The sequence below is a fragment of the Petaurus breviceps genome, unplaced genomic scaffold (genome assembly GCF_028583685.1).
Source record: "Petaurus breviceps papuanus isolate PSGF00001 unplaced genomic scaffold, PetGlider_PUasm1.0 185, whole genome shotgun sequence".
Classification (NCBI taxonomy): Eukaryota; Metazoa; Chordata; class Mammalia; order Diprotodontia; family Petauridae; genus Petaurus; species Petaurus breviceps.
In genome coordinates this window covers 16,232,949-16,253,960 of record NW_027185797.1, presented here as the reverse complement: position 1 = coordinate 16,253,960, position 21,012 = coordinate 16,232,949, and the positions used below count along the sequence as shown (strand labels likewise).

General features: G+C 42.7%; 1 protein-coding gene across 10 annotated transcripts in view; it reads left to right on the top strand.

Annotated features, from left to right (window-relative positions):
- THRB (thyroid hormone receptor beta) overlaps nt 1–21,012 on the top strand; it is a 450,111-nt gene that overhangs the window by 182,508 nt on the left and 246,591 nt on the right. For all 10 annotated transcript variants that reach the window (XM_069088501.1, XM_069088495.1, XM_069088499.1 and 7 more), the window contains exon 2: nt 11,856–11,928. The gene's annotated coding sequence lies outside the window, so the exon portion shown is untranslated. The remainder of the gene's footprint in view (nt 1–11,855; nt 11,929–21,012) is intronic.

Genomic DNA, 21,012 nt, shown 5'->3' with positions numbered 1-21,012 from the left:
CCTTTTTCAGTGGATTTTTATGATGGGAATGGATAAATCTCTGCTGTAAAATTCACTGAATCAGAGAGAAGACCTTCTACCATCAGCCATGTATGTCTCCTTGCTCCTCTGTACCTGCTAGAGCCCATAGCTATGTTTACCTGTCACGGCTGTTTGATGTACGTTGGTGAGGCTTGTTTACAGACTGGGTGTGAGCATCACCTGGGTCCCTGTTTTTAATAAATAAGCCACCACTTCTCTTGATGTACATTTTCCTTTCTTCTCTATGGAGAATGCTGCTTCTGTTCTGCCTTTGCTTCTGGAGAGCTGGGCAGTATTAGCCATAGTAGGTATGCAATGGGCCTGAGTTATTAATAGGCCTTCGAGATATCTACGTTTGACTTTTAAGCTTTAAGCGAGACTGTTCAGGCTGATAATGCTGTTCATGGGGTGACGTGATGCTATTTTAAATTCCTATGGCTGGATTTTTCTGCTGTGCTGGAAAGAGAGGGCATTGTGTGCAAGTGAAAATAAGTCTCCCAGACTAGCATCTCCCATACATGGCCTCACAAAGGGTGAGCACCCAGGATGGTTCACTTTCCCTTGGTATGAAAGCCACCCTTCTCCCCTGTGGAGTCAGTTTCCAAAAGGTTGACATTAACAAGCAACAGAGCTTTCCTTTTAAATCTTTTATTTATATCTTTTATTCTTACATCACTCTCATTCTGAATATATCCCTAACCTATCCAACATGCTGTCCCTCGTAACAAAGATAAATATAAATAAATAAAATAAACAGTTCACTTAAATTAACCAGCACAACAACCATGTCTAGCCATATTGCAATATTTCGCACTCGGGATCCCTTGCCCCTGCAAAGAAAGGAGGGAAGAATAGTTTCTTAACTGTTCTCCAGGGATAAGTATGACCACTATAATTACATAACACTCATTTTCCTTTAAACAACAACCAAAAAAAAAACTATTTCCATCTACTTTCTGAACAAGTCATAGTGAAAGTGAATTGTTGTAGCCTTAGTCTGTCATTTTCCTGGATCTGCTTCTTTCCCTCTGTGCTAGTTCCCCTTCCCTGAATTCTTCCTATTCATCATTTCTTATAGTACATGGCATTCATGTACCACAATTTGTTTAGTGGCATCAATTTCCCAGTGGCATCAATATTTACTTGACATTGGAACAGAAATAAAACTTAGAGTCTTCTTCCTGGGGAAGAGGGGATCTGCTTGATCCCATGGGCAAGTCCCCCCTTATTTGGCAGATGCTTTCATGCTTAGTAACCCTCCTGTCTGTGTCAGCCAGCAGCCTTGTCCACACTGAACCTCCCTGTGTGGCTGGGCCCCGAAACGTTTTTCCTTCCTCTGCATATTAAAGATAAGCCTGGGTGGGAACCTGACTGGGAATGATCCAAGTTATGGTTTGTTTGGGGTTTTGGAGGAGTGGGCATGAAAACCTTTATTTGACAGCACCCAAAAAAGGTTTGTAAAATGGATTTTCTGGTACCTTTCTCTAGGAGAAATTTCTTTGTGCCTTAAGGAGGTCAAGTTCATTCTTTTATGTCTGAGCTAATTCCTTCTCCAAATGTTTGTTTGCTCTGTAGTTACCAAACTTAAAAGTCAAACAAGGATCTCATTTATAACAAGACAATTGAAATGTAAGGGTTAAATGTGGAGCCACAGGGCCTGAGTTTGAATCCTGCTTCAGCTTTTTACTTCTCATATGACCTCGCGCAAATTGCTTAACCTCTCTGGGCCTCATTCTCCTCATCTGTAAAATGGTCTAAAATTCCCTCCTGGCTCTAGACCACTCTGTAATCCTGTGGCATTGATGATGTTAGATCCCATCAGGGTCGAGATATGGTGGTGACCCTCCTTTGTTTCCAAATGCAGAGCCTTGAGTTTCTTTTTAAGACACTGGGGGTGGGCTGGAGGCAAGGGTAAGTCTGTAGGAAAACACAGGGAAGCCTGAAATAGAGTCAATGGCAAATGAAAGTTTGTTCCCTGGGAGATGTTAGAAATGAAACCCATCCCACAGCCACAGCTACACATGCTGGCTCCTACTGATGCCATTGGAGAGGAAGGACAGGAAATTCTTGTCCTATGGGCGTTGAGGTCTATATTCCCAGGGTGACGTGACTCTATGGCTTAGGAATCAGCAACTGATGAGTTCTGTTCTCTGCAATTGGCTGAAGGGTTGAGTAAGAGGCACTTGGTCTGCACTGGTTTCCCAGCTCTGGGGTGGGGGGAGCAGGGAAGGTAGACTTTTCGATTTCCTTATCAAGTGGTGTCTGGGGGAAGCCTTGCCCAGAGAAAACATACACAAGACTTCCCAAATGACAGTGTAACTTTAATATATTTCCCAATGCACACCTCTTGTGCTGAGGGTTAAGGATGTGCCAATAGGGGAGAACTGTGTCAAAAGGAAATATTCGTTTTAGCCTTTTTAGAGCAGTGTAAAAGTGACAAAAATCCCCAGTCCTTTACTTCTACTAAGAGCTAACCCATAGTGCTCTGGAGTTTGTACAAACCTTACAAATCTTTCCAAAACAAGGGGTCACATGAGTCAAAGAGAAGAGCTCTTGGCTCAACCATTCAAAGGTTATCATGATGTAGAAGTGATGGACGGATGAGTGTGTGTGTGTGTGTGTATGTGTGTGAAAGAGGGAGGAAAGAGAGACAGAGAAAGACAGAAAAAGAGATGGGGGAGAGATGGGGGAGGGGGGAGAGAGGAAGAGGAGAGAGATCAAGAGAGAGCCCTAAGCACTCAGGAATGTGAAGAGAATCTGGGGTAGATATACTTCAAGCCAATAATCCTTTATGTAGCACCTACTTTTTGCCAGGCACTGAGGATAAAAGATGCAAATGTCCCTGCCCTTGAGCAGCTTCCATTTTCCCAGGGAAAGAGGGGGGAGGAGGGAAGGGGATCCAACATGCAGGCAAAGTACCAGAGTCATCTCAGAGAGCATTTTCTTTTTTTTTTTTTTTGCCTTTCTTTGTACCCCCAGTATTTAGAGCAGACCTTGGCACAAAGGTCTAACAAATGCTCATTGACTGACTAATAACCATGAGATCAGGAAAGACTTCTTGTAGGAAGTGCCGCCTGAGCTGTTCTTTCAGGAAGGATGCTGCAAGGCAGAACTGAGGAGGGAAGGCTTAGCTTCCATGGAGGCCCCTTCTGCAAAGACACAGGCAAGAGATGAAAGCTCATGAATAGAGAACAGCCAGGGTCAGTTGAACGACAATGAAGACTGCATGAAAGGGAGCAATATGAAATGAAATGGGAAAGAGAGGTGGGAGCAAGGTTATGGAGGTGGCGAGATTACATAAAGTGGTGGTACCTTGACACATTCTAAAGGCTTGTGGGATGGAGTCTCAGACAGATGCCACTCCAGAGGTGCTCTCCAAGGCTGTCAGGAAGACCTTACCAACCCAGACTTGCCAAATCTCAGAAGGCTCATGGTGCTCCCCACCACCAAGGGAGCGGTGCTAAGCATAACCTTGGCACGCAAGAAAACTGAAGGAGGGGAAACAGACAATACACATGGTTCCTCTGGCCGCTTTCCCAGGGGTTGGCATGCTGAGGAGGCACACAGAGGTATACTATGTCAGAGAAGACAGCAGGCAGTCCCGACCATGGAGTGGTGTGACTCCCAAATGCTGAGTCTGTGTTCCTCTCAGAAAACAACTGAAACTACTGCCAGGCTCCATAACTACAGTTAGTCTATTACTCCCTATAAGAAAGTCCATTTTTCCTTCTTAAATCCATCCTCTCCACCACATATTTCTGCCCTATGGTGATGGGAAGGGTGGGGCAGCTCACTCAGCTCATCTAGGAGCTACTCAGTACCTTTCCAGGTATTGCTGACTCATCTCATACTTCTCAGCTTCCTCAACAGCCCTGGCCAGGGTGCTGACACTATCTCCCTCCTATGGGCCTTTCTCTTCCTCCCCCAAGAAAGGCCAATGGGACCTCTATTTGTATCTTGAATATAGAGCATAGAAGAATATGGGTTAGACATTAAGGAAGGTGTCCTGATGGTAAGAATTGATAGATGTTGTTTGTGAGAAAAAGAGTCTAGGGACTCTCTGGAGGTCTAAAAAACAGGAGAGAATAACATATGTGCATGATAATTTAGGTGTAATTCTGCATTATTTTCACACCCTTGGAGAGCGTATGGTCTTATTTTGGTGCTGGCAAATGACCACATAAAAATAGCTTATACTTATATAATATGTTGTAAAGATGTGCAGACATACTATTTGATGCCCCCCCCAGCCTTGGGAGGTAAGTATGACTATTATTGTAACCTATTTTACAAGTAGGGAAGGTGATATTTAGAGAGGTAGAATACTTTGTATGAAGACCCAGACCTAGTAAATCCCAGAGCTGAGAATCATATCAAGTTCTCTTGACTATAAATCTAGTGCTCTTTGAGCTATACTGTCCCATAAAAATCACCACTGTTCTTAGGGGTGTTTTCTATGAGTTAGCCTGCACTTCTAAAACCTAAACCAATTCCAAATCCATGGTTCCATCCCCACCCTCAATCAAGTAGATCAAAACTTGGCAGGGAAAGCTCAGAATAAACTACCCAAAGGCCTTTGCACTCAAGTCATTAGGAAATTAGAATGATAGCTCTGGGTGTTCTAGACCAAAGGAGGTAGAAAGTCATCATTTTAGAACTAGAAAGGGCACAGAGTCCAGGTCATTTTACAGATAAGAAAACTGGGATCTGAATAGGGGCTATGATTTATCCAAGGGTGCTCACCTCATAAGTGGACTTCTCAATTTAATTCGTTTCAACAGTCGTTTATATTCAGCATCTATTTTGTGCCATACCAGGCTAAAAGGAGACTACCATGCAGGTGCATACATCCTACTGGGGAGTGATGGGATGGAATACAATAAGTTTATAGATGTTGTTGCTCTGTCATTTCACTTGTGTCTGACTCTTTGTAACCCTCTTTGAGGTTTTCTTGGCAAAGAGGCTAGAATAGTTGGCCCTTCTTTCTCCAGACCATTTTACAAATGAGGAAAGTGAGGCAAACAAGGTTAAGTGACTTGCCCAGAGTCACACAGTTAATAAGTGTCTGAGGCCAGATTTGAACTCATGAAGATCATCTTCTTCATTCTAAGCCCATGGCTCTATCCATTGTGCTGCTCAAGTATATGCAAAATATTTAATTGCAAAGTAATTACATTTTCTACTATAGAGTATGCACCTAGTTTGGCTTTTGTGGGGAAACCTGCCCATTTACAAATTGTTGGACCCCTCTGGCACTAACTGGCTAAACCCTGCCCAAGTTCAGAAGACTATGTAGGACCTCTCAAATACTTTTTTTTTTTTTGCTTTTTGAAGGGCAGTTGGGGTTACTTGCCCAAGGTCACCTGGCTAGTTTTTGTGTTAAGTGTCTGAAGTTGAATTTGAACTCAGGCCCTCCTGACTTCAGGGCCGGTGCTCTATTCACTGTGCAACCTAGCCGCCCCTTGACCTCTCAGATTCTAACCAAAGTAGACAACATCGTTGGAAAAATGGTGATTGATAATACAAATCTAAGAGAGTTCTGATTCCAGCTACATAAGGATATTGTTCAAAAGGATTTGTGAGACATGCAAACCTCACCATTATATTTTGGCAGTAGAATCGCTTCCCACTTCAGGAGGATTTTGTGTATCCCACTGAGCTCAAAGCAAAGTTAATGGCTTTGACATAGCATTTTATAGTTCTCTGAACTTGGGAAAGGCCTATTTGGTGGATCTCTTTGCTAGGAGGCAGTTTTTCTGTGAATGGGAAACCTGTTTTGCATGTACATAGCTAAACCAAGCTGATATTTATGAATAATTTAACCTTAGGTTCATTGTTTGCTGTAGGAAAAAATATCATTTTCCCCTCCCCCTCAAAAAAAATTCTGAATTGAGTTATATTAAATTACTGTGGAAACCAGTAACAGTAAGAGCAATGAAAACATAAATATGAAAACTCTTGCATTGAAGACTTACAAATATTATAAAGTTCTCATAGTATCTTTGGAAAACTAAACCAGGATTGATTTATAGATTGAAAAAAAATCTGGTCCAAAATACTTACCCAAAGGTCATTATCTCAAATGAAATAATGTGGGAAAGATGTTATATTTGGAATGAGAAGACCTAGGTTCAAATCCTGCCTCCAGCAAATCATTTCATCTCTCTGGGTCTCACTTTTCCTCGTCTGTTAAATGAGACTGTTAGACTGGATAGCAGTTCTAAATTTATGATTGTCTGAAAACACTATGCAAACTTCAGTGTACTAAAGACATACCATCAATAGCAGAAAATATATTCTTTTTTTTTAAAGCAATCGGGGTTAAGTAACTTGCTCAAGGTTACACATCCAGTTATTTCTGGGTGTGGTGCTGAGTATCTGAGCCCGGATTCAATCCCCAGGTCATCCCGACACTGGAGCTGGTGCTCTAACTCGCTGAGCCACCTGGCTGCCCCTAAGCAATTGGGGTTAAGTAACTTGCTCAAGGTTACATGGCCAGGTGTTTCTGGGTGAGTGCTAAGTGTTTGAGCCCAGATTTGATCCAGGTCATCCTGACACTGGAGCCGGTGCTCTTACTCGATGAGCCACCTGGCTGCCCCTAAGCAATTGGGGTTAAGTAACTTGCTCAAGGTTATACGGCCAGGTGTTTCTGGGTGGGTGTTAAGTGTCTAAGCCTGGGATTTGATCCCCAGGTCATCCTGACTCTGAGGCCAGTGCTCTTACTCACTGATCAGGCCACCTGGCCGCCCCCAGAAAATATATTCTTTTTTTTTTAGCAATCAGGGTTAAGTAACTTGCTCAAGGTTACACGGCCAGGTGTTTCTGGGTGGGTGCTAAGTGTCCGAGCCCGGGATTCGATCTCCAGGTCTTCTCAACACTGGAGCCGGTGCTCTTACTTGCTGTGCTACCTGGCCACCCCCAGAAAATATATTCTAAGGGATAGAGGAGAGAGCGTTGATCACTTCTGTTCTCTGATGCTTACCACTTCTGTGTGACCTTGGAAAAATCATTTCACTTACCTGAATCTCCTCAGTAAAATGAAGGAGTTGGGCTAGGTCCCTTCTAGCTTTGGATCCATTATCCTTCCTTTTCTTCTAATTCTGTTCATATTTTAATAGAACATATGTTTTGAAGACAGTACTGTTCTGCTACCTCCTGTCCAAATGGTTGGGTCTTTGTTCTTCTTTTCCTGGGAAGCTGCTTCATTGGTGAAATATTTTGAGGAAGCTGCTATCCATGGTTATTTAATATAGTACCTGGTACATAGTAGGCACTTAATAAATGTTTATTGCTTGATCTTACTTAGGAGAAGGAGGGAAGACAAATGTATCCAGGAGGAAGAAAGAGAGTTTAGCTGTCCTTCTCCCACACCCTATTGACTTTCCAATGTGACCTTTTGGCACAATTTTAAAAAATTATTTTTAACCTCTGTGCTTTTTTTTAATGCTTAATCTTTGCAATAAAATTTGTGCCTAGTTATCTTATTGTGTTCTTTCAGGAGACTAATTTAGTACCTAGTTACCATGCACAGAAAAAAAATCCAATTTGGAAACCATTTATAAATAACGTATTAGTCAAACTCAATGAATGGGAACTTTATTTACACTTTAACCTTTTTTTTTTTTTTTTGCATTAATTGAAAGTAGTCATGGGAAGCTAAGCCTGTCTAACCTCAGGTCAGATAACTACAAAGTGAACCATTTCCTGCCCAGAAATAAATGTATTCCAAATTTAAATAGGGGTACTATGGCTCTGATTTGTGTAGAAAATCCTACACAATTAATATATTTGAACCTGAATTTAAAATTCCCACAGAACACACAGACTAGACCAGGTTTGTTCCAAGGGTTGACTCCCATTTCTTTTCTTTAAGTCCAATGCAAATAAAGTTAGTCACTGGTTCCTTTTAGAATGGCCATATAGTCACAGATGCATATTTTTCAAATGACTTGTCCAAGAATGCTAACAGAACCTGTTGAAGTTGGAAGAACCCCAAGTCTGGCCTGAGTTCTTTTCATTTCCTTCCTTGCTGTCATTCTTTTGCAAAAACTGGAATAATTTTAAGCCTTTAGTTTTAATTTACATTGTCCTAGAGTCATAGCAAAAAAAAATATGGTAAATATCCTGTTGTATGTGTAATACTTAGGAAACATTTTAGTGGGAAAATTGGGAAACTATGGTTGTTTCTTCAATGGTTGACCTGTATCAGCTCTTAGAAGTTCAGTATTAATTATAGACAGAATTCTACACCCAGACACTCGCCACTTGTACAGAGGAGAGTGGGAAAGCATATTTTATTCATTATAATTAATTACACAACATTCACCTTTGACTTTCTTTTTGGTTGTCCTTTCCATTTATATCATTGTAGTCACGGTGTGTATTGTATTTTTGGTCCTGCTTCACTTTGCATTCGTTCATATAAAGCTTCTCATATTTCTTTTTATGTCTCATGGTACCATTGTGTTCCTTTATAATCATATACCACAATTCATTTAGCCTTTCCTCAATCAGTGAGCACCTTTGCTTCTAGTTTTTCACACAACAAAAAAGTGATAATATAAGCATTTTGGTGTGTATGAGATCGTTCTTTCTATCTTTGACTTACTTGGGGTATTTGCCTCAAAGTGGAATTATCAGACCTTATGTCCTTGAAGGTGATGCCACCATAGTGTATGTCCTCCTCACAGGTCCTGTCAAACTGGAGAATCTTTGCCTGTCATACTTAGTTACAGTAAGGCTAATTTCTTTTTTTTTTTTTAAAGCAATCAGGGTTAAGTAACTTGCTCAAGGTTACTTAAGTAACTTACTCAAGGCCAGTTATTTCTGGGTGTGGTGCTGAGTATCTGAGCCCAGATTTGATCCAGGTCATCCCGACACTGGAGCTGGTGCTCTTACTCGCTGAGCCACCTGGCCACCCCTAAGCAATTGGGGTTAAGTAACTTGCTCAAGGTTACACAGCCAGGTGTTTCTGGGTGGGTGCTAAGTGTCTGAGCCCCAGATTCGATCTCCAGGTCGTCCCAACACTGGAGCCGGTGCTCTTACTCGCTGTGCTACCTGGCCACCCCATGTAAGGCTAATTTCTAAGAGGTAAGCCAACAAGTTGATTGCCATCATAATTTTGGGGATTTTTTGGCCATAGCAGTTCTGGAAGACAGTCTCCCAAGTTGTAATGGGACTGTGATCTGCATCAATAGAGGTAATGGCCCACACCTGTAAAATCTCAGTCCTTTGAAGTATCATATCTTAGATCTAATTCTACCACCATTCCCCAAGTGAAAAGCATTTTGCTGTAGTTGATGATGGGGGACTACCAAAGTACTTAATATTTAGAGTATATGCCTTACATATTCCTGGTCTTCAGTCACGTGAGTCCTCATTTGTCTGATTTTCCAGGAATGATTAAGTCACATTTGGACATTTCAGTCTGAATATTTAAAATGCCCTCATTTAGCAGAATCTGGAGACTATAGCTTAGGCAAGTGACCTAAAAATAGTTAGATGGGCTCATAGTCTAACCTAACAGTGTTTTAAAACAAACTATAAGAAAAATAAAATAAGTAATAATAATAAAAATAGTAAAGTAAGAAAAACAATTTTTTTTAAAACCTGATCTATCTAAAGCATATAGTTTACACATACAGTACAGCAAACACTGACTCAGCTTATCTCTGCCAGGTTTTGCCACAGTATGCAAAACAGGATGAAAGGAGTTCAGAGTCAGATTTGTCTCGAAGGATATGGCAAGAGATATTCAAAGAATAGAGCTGCAAAGTCCACAAGAGCTCCCATTCAATACATAACACAATCTACTCGCAGGATTTGACAGGAGGCAGGTGTAATGTCAAGACCCAGCTTGAGTTTGATACAGAGGACTTGCATCTACCTGAGGACAGAAGTCAGCAGAGCTCAGTCACTATCAGGTTCCATCAGGATTTGCTTACTCAGTGGACTTCAGCCTCACTCTAGCTCTTAACATAGTTGGCCCCAATTCTTCTGACACTGCAGTGGGGAATGCCATGCATGCCTTGCCATGGGGTGCAGATAAGCACCCATTATGTGTAGAAGCTTGAATTTTTCTGAGGCTGTCCTCTTTCCAGCCTTGCTGGATAATTATTTCCAGGGCAGTACCTCTGAATGAGATAGCACCATTGAGCTCAATATCAGAAACCAGTGAACTCTACCCCTGCAGTGTCTAGAGACTAACCCCACTAGGTCTCCTTTTGTTTGGGGTACATGTGTTTCTATCCAGGTAAGTGGCCTGAACACTCACTGGGAAAGAGATGGTTTATCCTTTGTGTGCCTGAGAAAGCATAAATCCCAGTGGGACTCTGATGGTATGGAAATGCTTTTGTGAGGGTCCCTACAGATTATTGGTGCCCTTCCTAAAATGTGGTACCCATATAGAATCACATCAGAATGCAGAGGGACTGTCACCTCCCTCATCCTGAACCCTCTGCCTCATATTGGTCTCCATGTTATGCAGCTGACACGTCCTGAGTTTGCTGGCCACCATGTTATATGTCTGACACGTCCTGAGTTTGCTGGCCACCATGTTATATGTCTGACACGTCCTGAGTTTGCTGGCCACCATGTTATATGTCTGACACATACTGAGTTTGCTGGATACTCTTTTTTTCAGTTCCCTTTCCCATTAGATTGTGAGCTTCTCAAGAGCAGAGTGTCTTTCCACTCTGTTTGTATCTTCTGCACATAGTCTGGTGCCTGGAACACAGAAGGCATTAAGAAATGTTGATTGACTGACTGAATTCCAGTAAAACTTCCCACACCATGTACTTTGGAGCTGACTTCTTGAGCTTTTTCCATTTATCTTCATTCAGCAGATTTTCCCCCAAAGTTGTAATTCCTTGAGGTCTTTTGGATTGTGGTGTAGGATTGGAAAAGCTCTAGAATGCATTAAGGGGATGGTTCGTAGACATCTAGGAAAGGGAGTAATGATGATAGTATAGCCTTGTGTCATGCTAAATTTGCCTCATTTCCTTTTATGAAAGGACTACTAGATCCTGTGCATGGGGCATGGTAGATTTTTGCAAACATTTGCTTAAGCCTCTCGTGCTAATCTTGTGAAAAGATGGAAAGAAGACAATGAGGAGATAACACAGTTGGGTGAACTCAAAACTAGGTGAATAGCTGGGTTCAGAGAATCATGATGAATGTGTAGGTTTTGACTTGGAAGGCTGGCTGTGGTAGAGCGCCCTAGGGGTATGTCCCTGGCCATGGGCTGGGAAAATCTGTAACAGTGATTTGGATAATAGCAGAGATGGCATGCTTATCAATTTTTCCAACTTGGCTCATGCAAGTTGACTGAATCAGGATCATTTAGGGTGGCAAAACAGATGGGGAGCTGACCTTGTAGTCAGAAAGAACTGAGTTCAAGCCCTGCTTCTGACATATATACACTACGTGATCCTGGGCAAGTCATTTAACCTCGGTTTTTCCTAGCCTGGCCCCTTCCCACCTTTCCAGTCTCCTTATATGTTACTCTCCTCCACATATTATTCAATCCTATTATACTGGGCTCTTTTCAGCCCTTTGGATGTGATTCCCTATGCTTGGCATAGTGCCTGGTAGAGAGTAGACTATCCTGATATATAGGCAGTGAGTTTTCTCTCCTTGGACTGAACAACAGGAATGTACTTAACATCAATCAGTTAATAAACATTTATTAATCACTTACTCTGCATCAGGCACCGTGCTACCACAGACACAGTTTTTGAGTCAGATCTCTTTTAGCACAGAAACATGGGGTGGGGTGGGGGGGAGTGTTTCAAAAAACCTTGAGCTAATTTCCTTTTGGTCTCTTTTTTTTTCAGATTGGTTCTTTTTCTTGGGGTGGCCACTCTCTTCTGCATGCTGACTTCCCAACATGGTTTGATGGATGAGAAGGTAAGAGGTCACATTTGACTCTGTTTTTTGAATTGGAGGTCTTTATACTTTAATGCCAATTCTGTTGTTTTTTTTCTTAAATGGCAGTTATGTAATTATTGCCGGTTGTCGTTGGTACTCTTACCATTTGACATTTTTTAGAGCTCTCTGGAACCTTGGGGTTGATAAACAGCACCCATCAAATGTGCGAAAGAGACATGATACAAATAAACAGAAGGGAGAGAATACACTGGGGGCAGGAAGGGAGGGAGAATTAGGACAGTGACCAACAAGCGTCCATTTTCCCCTATTTATCAGGACAATTTCTGCAGGATCTAACTGGGCCTTTTCACTTCTTCTCTTAGTAAGGTGCTAACAAGATGCCCAAATTGTATAATAAAATGATCTGGCCACTCATTGTAGAGCTAAGCACCTGCCCCAATTACAGACAACACTTTCTTCCCGACCAGTCTGCGGAATTTTCCTTTTCTTGCTGAGATGTTTTGTAGCTCCAAGGCTCTGGTCTGGCCTCTTGGCCTATCATTTGGAGCCTCATTTGTTTACATCATTATAACAACAAGTCCCCATTCGTGTCTCTGCAGCTAGGGTTATGGCAGCACTTTCCCTCTGGAGTTTATTTTTTTTTAGCAGACTATAACCTCACCATTACAAAAACAGCAACAACCAACCCACCATCCTGCTCGCTGTAGCTTGACATTCAAGCTTGGCCAGGGTCGAGTGGTGGATACAGAAAAGCTCACTGGCTGTCTTTGAATAACGTCTTTGTGCTTTCCCTCCTCTCCCTCCCCCTCCCCAGCCCCCTGGCCTCTGGCCTATTGTACAGGCTTCTAAGTTTGGGTGGTTTTATCTGATTATAACTTGTACTAATATTACAGCCTACAGTCCAAAGGCTCTCACTTGCAGGCCCCCGACTTGGCTCCCTGACATTGCTCTGCGGCCCAGTGACCAAATCTGTGCCATCTAGCCCTTGTGTGTGACAGGGAAGAAGGGTGTGTGTGTGTGTGTGTGTGTGTGTGTGTGTGGTGTGTGTGTGTGTGTGTGTGTGTGTGTGTACCTTTGTGTGTTTTTCCAGAATTTTAAGGCTGATGAGCCGGCAGAGAGGAAGAATATTATTAGGTTTCAATTCATCAAATTAAACCAACATTCATTAAGATTTGCTGCACATAGATCACTGAACCAAGCACTAAGTAGTATGTGAAATCTAGCTAAGTCACCATCCGTGCCTTGATAGGGCTTTCAGGCCAAATTTAACAAAGGATCATGGGATCTCGGGTTAGAGCTTAGAGGTTATCATGTGTAATATCCTCATTTTACAGAAGCACAACTGAGGCACGGACTTGCCTGGGGGCATAGAGCTAATAAATGTCTAAGGTAGGATTTGAATTCAGGTTCCCTGACTCCAAGTCCAGGGCCCAATCCCCCACATGATTTTGCCTCCCAAAGAAGGTGGCTCATAACCGGGGTGATAAAACTCATACCCAGGTGATGACAGCACTAAATACTGCACCGTCAGCACATCATGGGGTGGGGGGGTGGTAGGAATAAAGGGCAGCAAGGCAGCGATGACTGGGAGTGTCAGAGAAGGCCTCCTAGGGCCGCCTGGAACTTGAGGGTTGAGCGGTGAAGTGAAGAAGTTTCAATGGCTTTCTATTGCCCATAGAATAAAATACAGACTTCTCTTTAACTACAGAAGGGCCTTTGGAATCCGGCCTCAGAAGGGCTCTCCTTTCCTCCTCCTCTGTGGCTGTAGCCACTTGCTGTTCCTGCCTCAGTGGCCTCTCTCCAGCTTCCCATCTGTGTGTGATCCTGCAATTTCCTGCCTCTGAGGCTTTGCAAAGCTGCCTCCGGCACCTGGAATGCCATCTCCCCTTGCCAGCCATCCCCTTTTAGAATCCTTAAGTTCCGGTGCCTTTTCCCAAAAACATCTGTTTTTCTCACATGTGTGTCCTTACATAGGTACCTGTGGTAGCACAAAGAATTCACTGACTTATACATGCACATGTTGTTTCTTCCAAGTAGGAAGGCTGGGGCGATCCTTGTGCTTGTCACTGTCTGCGCGTCACCTGGGCAGGCAAACGGGCAGAGTGCTCAAAGCCACATCCTGCCTCTGATGGAGCCACTGGAGAGCAGGGCCTGCTTTCCATTAGGCACTCATTAAATGCTTCTTCACTTGGCCATGATCTAGGCAACTGCTTTAGAGGACTCTAAGTTGCATTGGTGAAGGGAGTTTCCTCACCTGGGAAGGAGTTCTCTTTACTAATGAAACCACAACTGCAGGTACTATCCCGCCTGTCGGTAGCACCTGGGACGGTACTTGGTACATGCCAATCCCTTGGTCAATGGTTGTTGGTTTGATCTATGCACTGTACCATGCACTGGGAGGGTCAGGGACTCACAAACAGTCCTTTGTCCCCCAGTAGCTTCCATTCTACCAGAGGGTGTAATGTGTACAGAGATAAGCAAGGAGAGGTGATGTGAGAAGGGAGGAAAGGAAGGTCTGGGCACATAATGGAGTTGTGCCTTAGCTGAGTCTTAAAGCAAGGTAAGGATTATGAGAGGCAGAGACAAGAACACAGGGTGTCCTGGGCATGGAGGGCAGCCTGTTTCGATAGGGGCTCATGGAAGGTGGGACATAGGATTCAGGGAACCCCCCCAGAAGGACAGTATAGCTAAAACAGTTTGTGAAGGGGAGTTGTGTGGGATAAAGCTGGACAGGTAGGCTGGCACTGAGTGGCAGGAGGCTTTTAATGGCGTGCTAAGGATAGAAGCAAATAGGAGCCTTTGATTGCAGAATCAATAGAAGGAAGATGGGAGAATGAATGAATGAATGACATATTAAGTGCTTACTATGTGATGAGAATGTTGTTCAGTCGTTTCAGTTGTATCCAACCTTTCTTGACCCATTTGGAGTATTCTTGGCAAAGATACTGGATTAGTTTGTGATTTCCTTCTCCAGCTCCTTTTACAGATGAGGAAACGGAGGCACACAGGGTTAAGTGACTTGTTCAGGGTCACACAGCTACTAAGTGTCTGAGGCCAGATTTGAACTCAGGAAGATGAGTCTTCCTGACTCCAGTCCTGGCACTCTGTGCACTGTGGTACCACCTAGCTGCCCTGAAGATACAAATAGAACAGAAGACAGTCCCTGATCTCAAGGAGCTGGCAATTCTAGTGGAGGTGGGGTGGGTACAACATATATAGAAGATTTCATATGCAAGTCAAGTGGCAGCAGTAAGCCAGATGGTAATGCTTCACTTTGGATGTCATTTCTACTGATAAAATCCCATCCGTTTCTGATGGTGATAGAGTGGGAGGCCCTCTTCTGGGTCTTCAGTATCTATGGTCATTGGGTGCCCACAAAAGCAGTTGCCAGACGGCATCACCAAAAGCAGTTGTTGCTTCCTGGGGTGAAGGCTGCCATGGACAGCATGGAAGCAGTTCCAATGGTCTGGGGGGCCATTGCCCTACCTGGGGCTTTGGAGTCCACCCGCCTGCTGGTGGCAGTTGGACATTGATTGGTGTTGATGGCAAGGAAGGTAGGCTCCTTCTCCACAGGGATTGCTTCCCTCAGTGGTGGCTGCAGGGGCCAGACTGGAAGCTAAGCTGGTGGTCTGGGAGGCACTGATATTCCCAAGACTCTTGGGCGCAGGGTCCTGGCATGTCTCTCCATTAGGGTCTGTCCTAGCACATTTTTACTAAGTGCTTTAAGGGAATGTGATTTGGATTTTTTTAATATTTCTTAGACCATGTGAAAATTAGATCTACATTCTAATGACATTCTATTATAAATAAACATATATGTGTGTTTGTATATGTGTATATATACATATATGTGTGTATGTGTAGATGGATAGATAAGTGTTCTGATGCAATCCCATTTACATATCCTATCTGGGTTTCAGAAAGAAGTCAGGAAGATAGTCTACCCAGATCAGAATGCAACTCAGAGCCCCTGGCAAAGATTCCTTGTTATTGATGTTCCAGGGGAAAAGAAGTGGCAGGTGGTCTCAGGGAATGCCGGAAGAGAAGGAATAGTATCTATGGACCCCTTTGACAGTCAGGGATTTCATGCAACGATGCCCCTTTCTCAGTACCAGTGAACCCTCCGCTCCCTTGGTGTTTCATAATAACAGGACGAAGTTTCTTTGAATCTCAGTGCTGATTTAAATCGACAAGGGCACAGTTCAGTGATGAAGCTATGGTAACTCTGAATCATAGCAAAAAATAATTTTTTTAAGTGACCGAGGTTTGTCATTGTTTTTTTTTCCCACATAAATATGCTTTGCCTGAACACGCACACCAATTTCTTAATCAACTCAAATTTAATTTAGCCAGAGATTTTTATCCAACAAGCTTAGGTTTGCATGCATGGTAGCAATATTGGAATAACAAAGAAAGGAAGAGAGGGAGAGGGAAAGGAGGAAGACAGAGAGAGATACAGACAGAAAGAGATACAGAGAGTAGAACTCTCATTCCAGGTCTCCAGGTTTCCAAGTACCTCTTGGAAAGCATTTCTTTCTTCAGGTCATTAAGATTCAATTAATTACACAACCCCTTTTATAAAAATACTAAGGAGAGGGTTTATAGCTACATTTCTTTCCATAAATATGGGCAAATAAGTGAGTCCCATTGAGTCAACTTTCTTGAAATGTCTATTTTTTTACGTCTTGTTTTCTGTAATCTAGTTGATGTTAGCAACTACATCTCAATCATTCATAAGAATGAGGGTCAAGAAAAACATGGCTAATTGGAGGCCATGTTCAAATCCTTCTTTAGCCAATAGTTCTCACCTCTTCAACCACCAGATTTTTTTTTTCTTAGAAAATATATAAAATGGCAGAGTAGCCTGGATTGTGATTTTCTCATCCTTCCTCTTCAGTGCTTTTCCATGAAGGTGCTACTGAACTGTTAACTGGCCAGAAGTTGCCAATTAATCCCAATATAGAGCTGGAAGGGGATGTTGGAGGTCAGCCCGTTAAATCCTCCCATTTTACATCTGAGGAAATTGAGACCCGGGAAGATTAGATGACTTGTTCTTGTCAGAGTTTGGATTGGCAGTCAGGATTTCTGACTGCAGAGCCAGCATGGGACAAGGAGCTGAAATGATGGGAAAATGATATAATTGGTTGTGAATAAGTGAGATGTGACAGAATTTGAAATGTCACGGGATCTTAGATATAGAGTAGGAGGCAACCTCAGAGGGCATCTAGTCTGGAACCTTCTTTTTAAAGATGCAGAAAATGAGGCTCATTTGGAGACTTGACTTGCCTAAGGTCACTGAGGTAGTAAGTGGAGGAACTGGGATGCAGTTCAGTCCCAGGTGAATAAAAATAATAAAACCATTGTAACTGGGTCTTGGCGACTCCTCATTTCTTGGGAGTTTTACCTCGGATAACAACAGGACAGAACAGGATGTGGTCCACAGCACAGAGGGGATCATCACCTCTGTAAAAAATTACCTCGGCCTCTCCCAGGAGCAGGTTTTGATCTGAACCAAAGACGTCATGGGAGACTTTGGGTCCACCTATGTGGAACATGGCATAAGCCGGATGAAATGCTAGTTGAGCTTTTGCAAAACAACAGGTGTGTAGAGGGGCAGGGGAGGGGGGTGGAGTTTCTACAGCAATTCTGCTTGGTTTTTTTTTCCCTGTCTGTGGCTGTCTGGAGTATACTGGTGCTTCATTTCACTATGATAGACTGGAAAGCCTGTTTTCTTCTTAATTCATCTGTCTTTATGTGCTACCCCTTAATTTTAGGCGATTTTTTCGCACATCAAAGTCATATCTTCAAGGGGATGTCTTTCTTCTTGTAGCATTTCTAATATCTTGGGATTTCTCAGTCAGTGAACATCACTGAGCACTTACTAAGAAACTGTTTTTAGTTTAGTTTCTCCATACATTTTGTTTGGAGACAACAGACATTTCCCAACCAACAAACCCTCTTGTGTTCATTCATTCATCAAGCAGTTATCAAGTTAAATGGAGTGGGGACTGGAGAACCTAGAGGGCCACATGGGACCTGGAGCTGCAGGTTCCCCACTCCTGATCTAGTATATACCATTTGTGTTAGTTTCTGAGGGTACAAAGTGGGGAAAAACCAAGGGCTGACTTTCAAGTGCTTACAGCTTTCTTGGATGAAGCATGTATATACAGGAGATAAGTACAGATCAGTACAAGATGCATTATCACAAAAACAGCTTATGGCTTGTTAGCAAAAAGGAGGGATGGGTCCTTAAACACTAACAGTATGGTACTAGTATTGGCCATTCCATTTCTGCAGACTTGAAGTGACATTATTTGTATTGTTTTAGTCCATGAGTATGTTATTCTTTTGGCCCTGAGTAACTGACTTTGTATCACTTCAAATAAACCTTCCCTAATTTTTTTTTAAACAATTGGGGTTAAGTAACTTGCTCAGGTTACACAGCCAGTTATTTTGTGTGGGTGCCAAGTATCTGAGGCTGGAACCGATCCCGGGTCTCCCGATGCTGGGGCCGGCGCTCTTATTCACTGCACCACCTGGCCGCCCCAACCTTCCCTAATTCTTATCTGTCATTCCTTAAGGCACAGAGATATTCCCTTATGTTGAGATGCCATGATTTCTTCAGCCTCTCCAAGATCGCTTTACAACCAGAAAGAACTAGCTATATGTCTGCATTTTATGGATCTTAACAAACTTAGGACTCAGAAGGGTTCGTCGATGTGTACAACACCCCATTTACGTGTGGTCTCCCCCTATCAGAACGCAAGCTCCTTGAGTGCAGGGACTGTCTTGCTTACAAGTCTTTTCCTTTTCTTTGCATCCCCAGCATTTAGAAACAGTGTTTCATACATAGTAGGTGCTTAATAAATGTTTCTTGATTTTTTTTTGGAGGGCATTTTGGGGTTAATTGGCTTGCCCAAGGTCACAGGCTAGTTTTTGTGTTAAGTGTCTGAGGCCAGATTTGAACTCAGGTCCTCCTGACTCCAGGGCCGGTTATTCACTGTGCCTCCTAGCCACCCCTATTTCTTGATTTCTTGACTGACAGACTGAGTCACTAATTAAGCATTTAGCACAATGCTTGGCATACTGTAAGTCTTAATAAATAGTCTGTCTTTATGATTATCTATTCAAGTGGCAACACCAGAAATCTAACTAGGGTCCTCCGACCCCAAATCCACTGTTCTTTCTCTTGCTCCACCCAACTTCTTGGGGAGGGGTGGGAGGAAGACGGAAGAAGCTTTTATTGAACACCTACTATGTTCTAGGCACTTTAAAAACATCTCATGCTATAGGCAGTGGGAAACCAATGAAAAAATTTTACCATGATTATAAGGAATGTTTTGGTGTGAAAGGGGACACAGACAAACAGAGTAGTTTTCCTCTAATTATGTTAAATTTAATATAAACTTTTTTTTTAATTGTGTAACAGTTCATTTTCCTGTATAATTGTTTTTTCTCTATATATTGAAATTTGTCGATCTTTAACTTCAAAATAAGCAAAGAATTTTTAAAATGGGGAGAATAGTATGTTTTGGTACAAGAACAAAAAAAGTATGTTTCAGGAAGGTTGATATAGTAGTATGCTTTCATAGATTGGGGGTAGAGGGGTAGAAAGGGGGCAATGAGATTGGTTAGGAACAGCAGCATTGCATTGAAGTGGACTAAACTAGCTGATGGTAGTGGAAACAGAAAGAGAGGTATATTAGATGTATGACCTTGGGCACATCACTTAACCCCTGTCTGTCTCAATTGACTCAGCTATAAAATGGGTATAATAATAGCACCTACTCCCAAGGGTTGTTGTGAGAATCAAATGAGACAATAATTATAAAGTGCTTAGAACAGTGCCTGGCACATAGTAGGCGCTTTAGAAATTTAGCTATTATTATATGGATGATATTTGGCAGGAATATTTGAGAGGATTTGAAGGATGATCGGTTACATGTTAGGGCTGAGGGAGAGAGAAGCATCGACGCTGATGGTGATTTCAAGCCTATGAAATGAGGAAAGTTGTGAGGGAGATCTAGTTTGGAAGGGATGAGAGAGGTTGGGTTGTGGGATATGTTTTCATAAATCCCTTTACCACCAGCCAGATATATTTTCATAGATTTGATTCTTTGGTCACTCCCATGCCCTTCTTTGCCAAGTAAAAGAGGAAATGGAGATCAGTCTTCCCATTTTACAGATGGTAAAACCAAAGCACAGATGCCACACTGCCAGGAATAGAGACTCAGCCCCATAATTCACAGTTCAGTACACTTTTTTTTAGGTCACATTATATCCATTGCATATGGCACACCCAAATATAGAGAGATCCCATGGGTAACTCATAGTGTTATGCAAAAATAACCCAGTTTATCATGGTGCTTATTTTTTTTCCTCACTGACTGATACATGTGCCATAGAACCCCAGGATTAGAGAAGCCTTCAGAAAACATCCAGTCCATGCCTGAAACAAGAATTCCCCCTACAATGTGCCCAGCAAGTGGTCATTCCATCTTTCTTGATGACCAGTGAGGGAGAACCCCCTGCCTCGTGAAGCAACCTGTTCTACTCTTGGGGTACTCTTGTTTTAGGAAGATTTGCCTCATGTAAAGTGTAGATATGCCTCTTCAGAGCTTTCGCCCATCATTTCCAGATCTGCCTCCTGTGACCAACAGGCTAAGTCCATTTTCTCTTCCACATTTCCACATCAGAACCCTTCAGATAATAACTCGGTTTGAAGAAAGAAAAGGAGAGGGAGAGAAATAGACAGAGACAGAGAGACAGACAGAGTAATAAAGAGACAGAGAGGGGAAGAGACAGAGGGAGAGAAAGAGGAGGGAGGGAAGGAAATAGAGAGAGGGAGGAGAAAGGGAGGGTGGACAGAGAAAGAGACAGAGAGACAAAAACAGAGACAGAAAGACAGGCAGAGAAATAGAGATTGAGAGAGGGAGAGGCAAAGAGAGGGAGAGATAGACAGAGTCAGAGAGAGACAGAGAAGGAAGGAGGGAAGGAGAAAGAAAGAGGAAGAGGGAAAAGGAGAAGGGAAGAAGGAAGAGGAGGAGGAGAAGGAGAAGGGGAGAGAGAGAGAGAGAGAGAGAGAGAGAGAGAGAGAGAGAG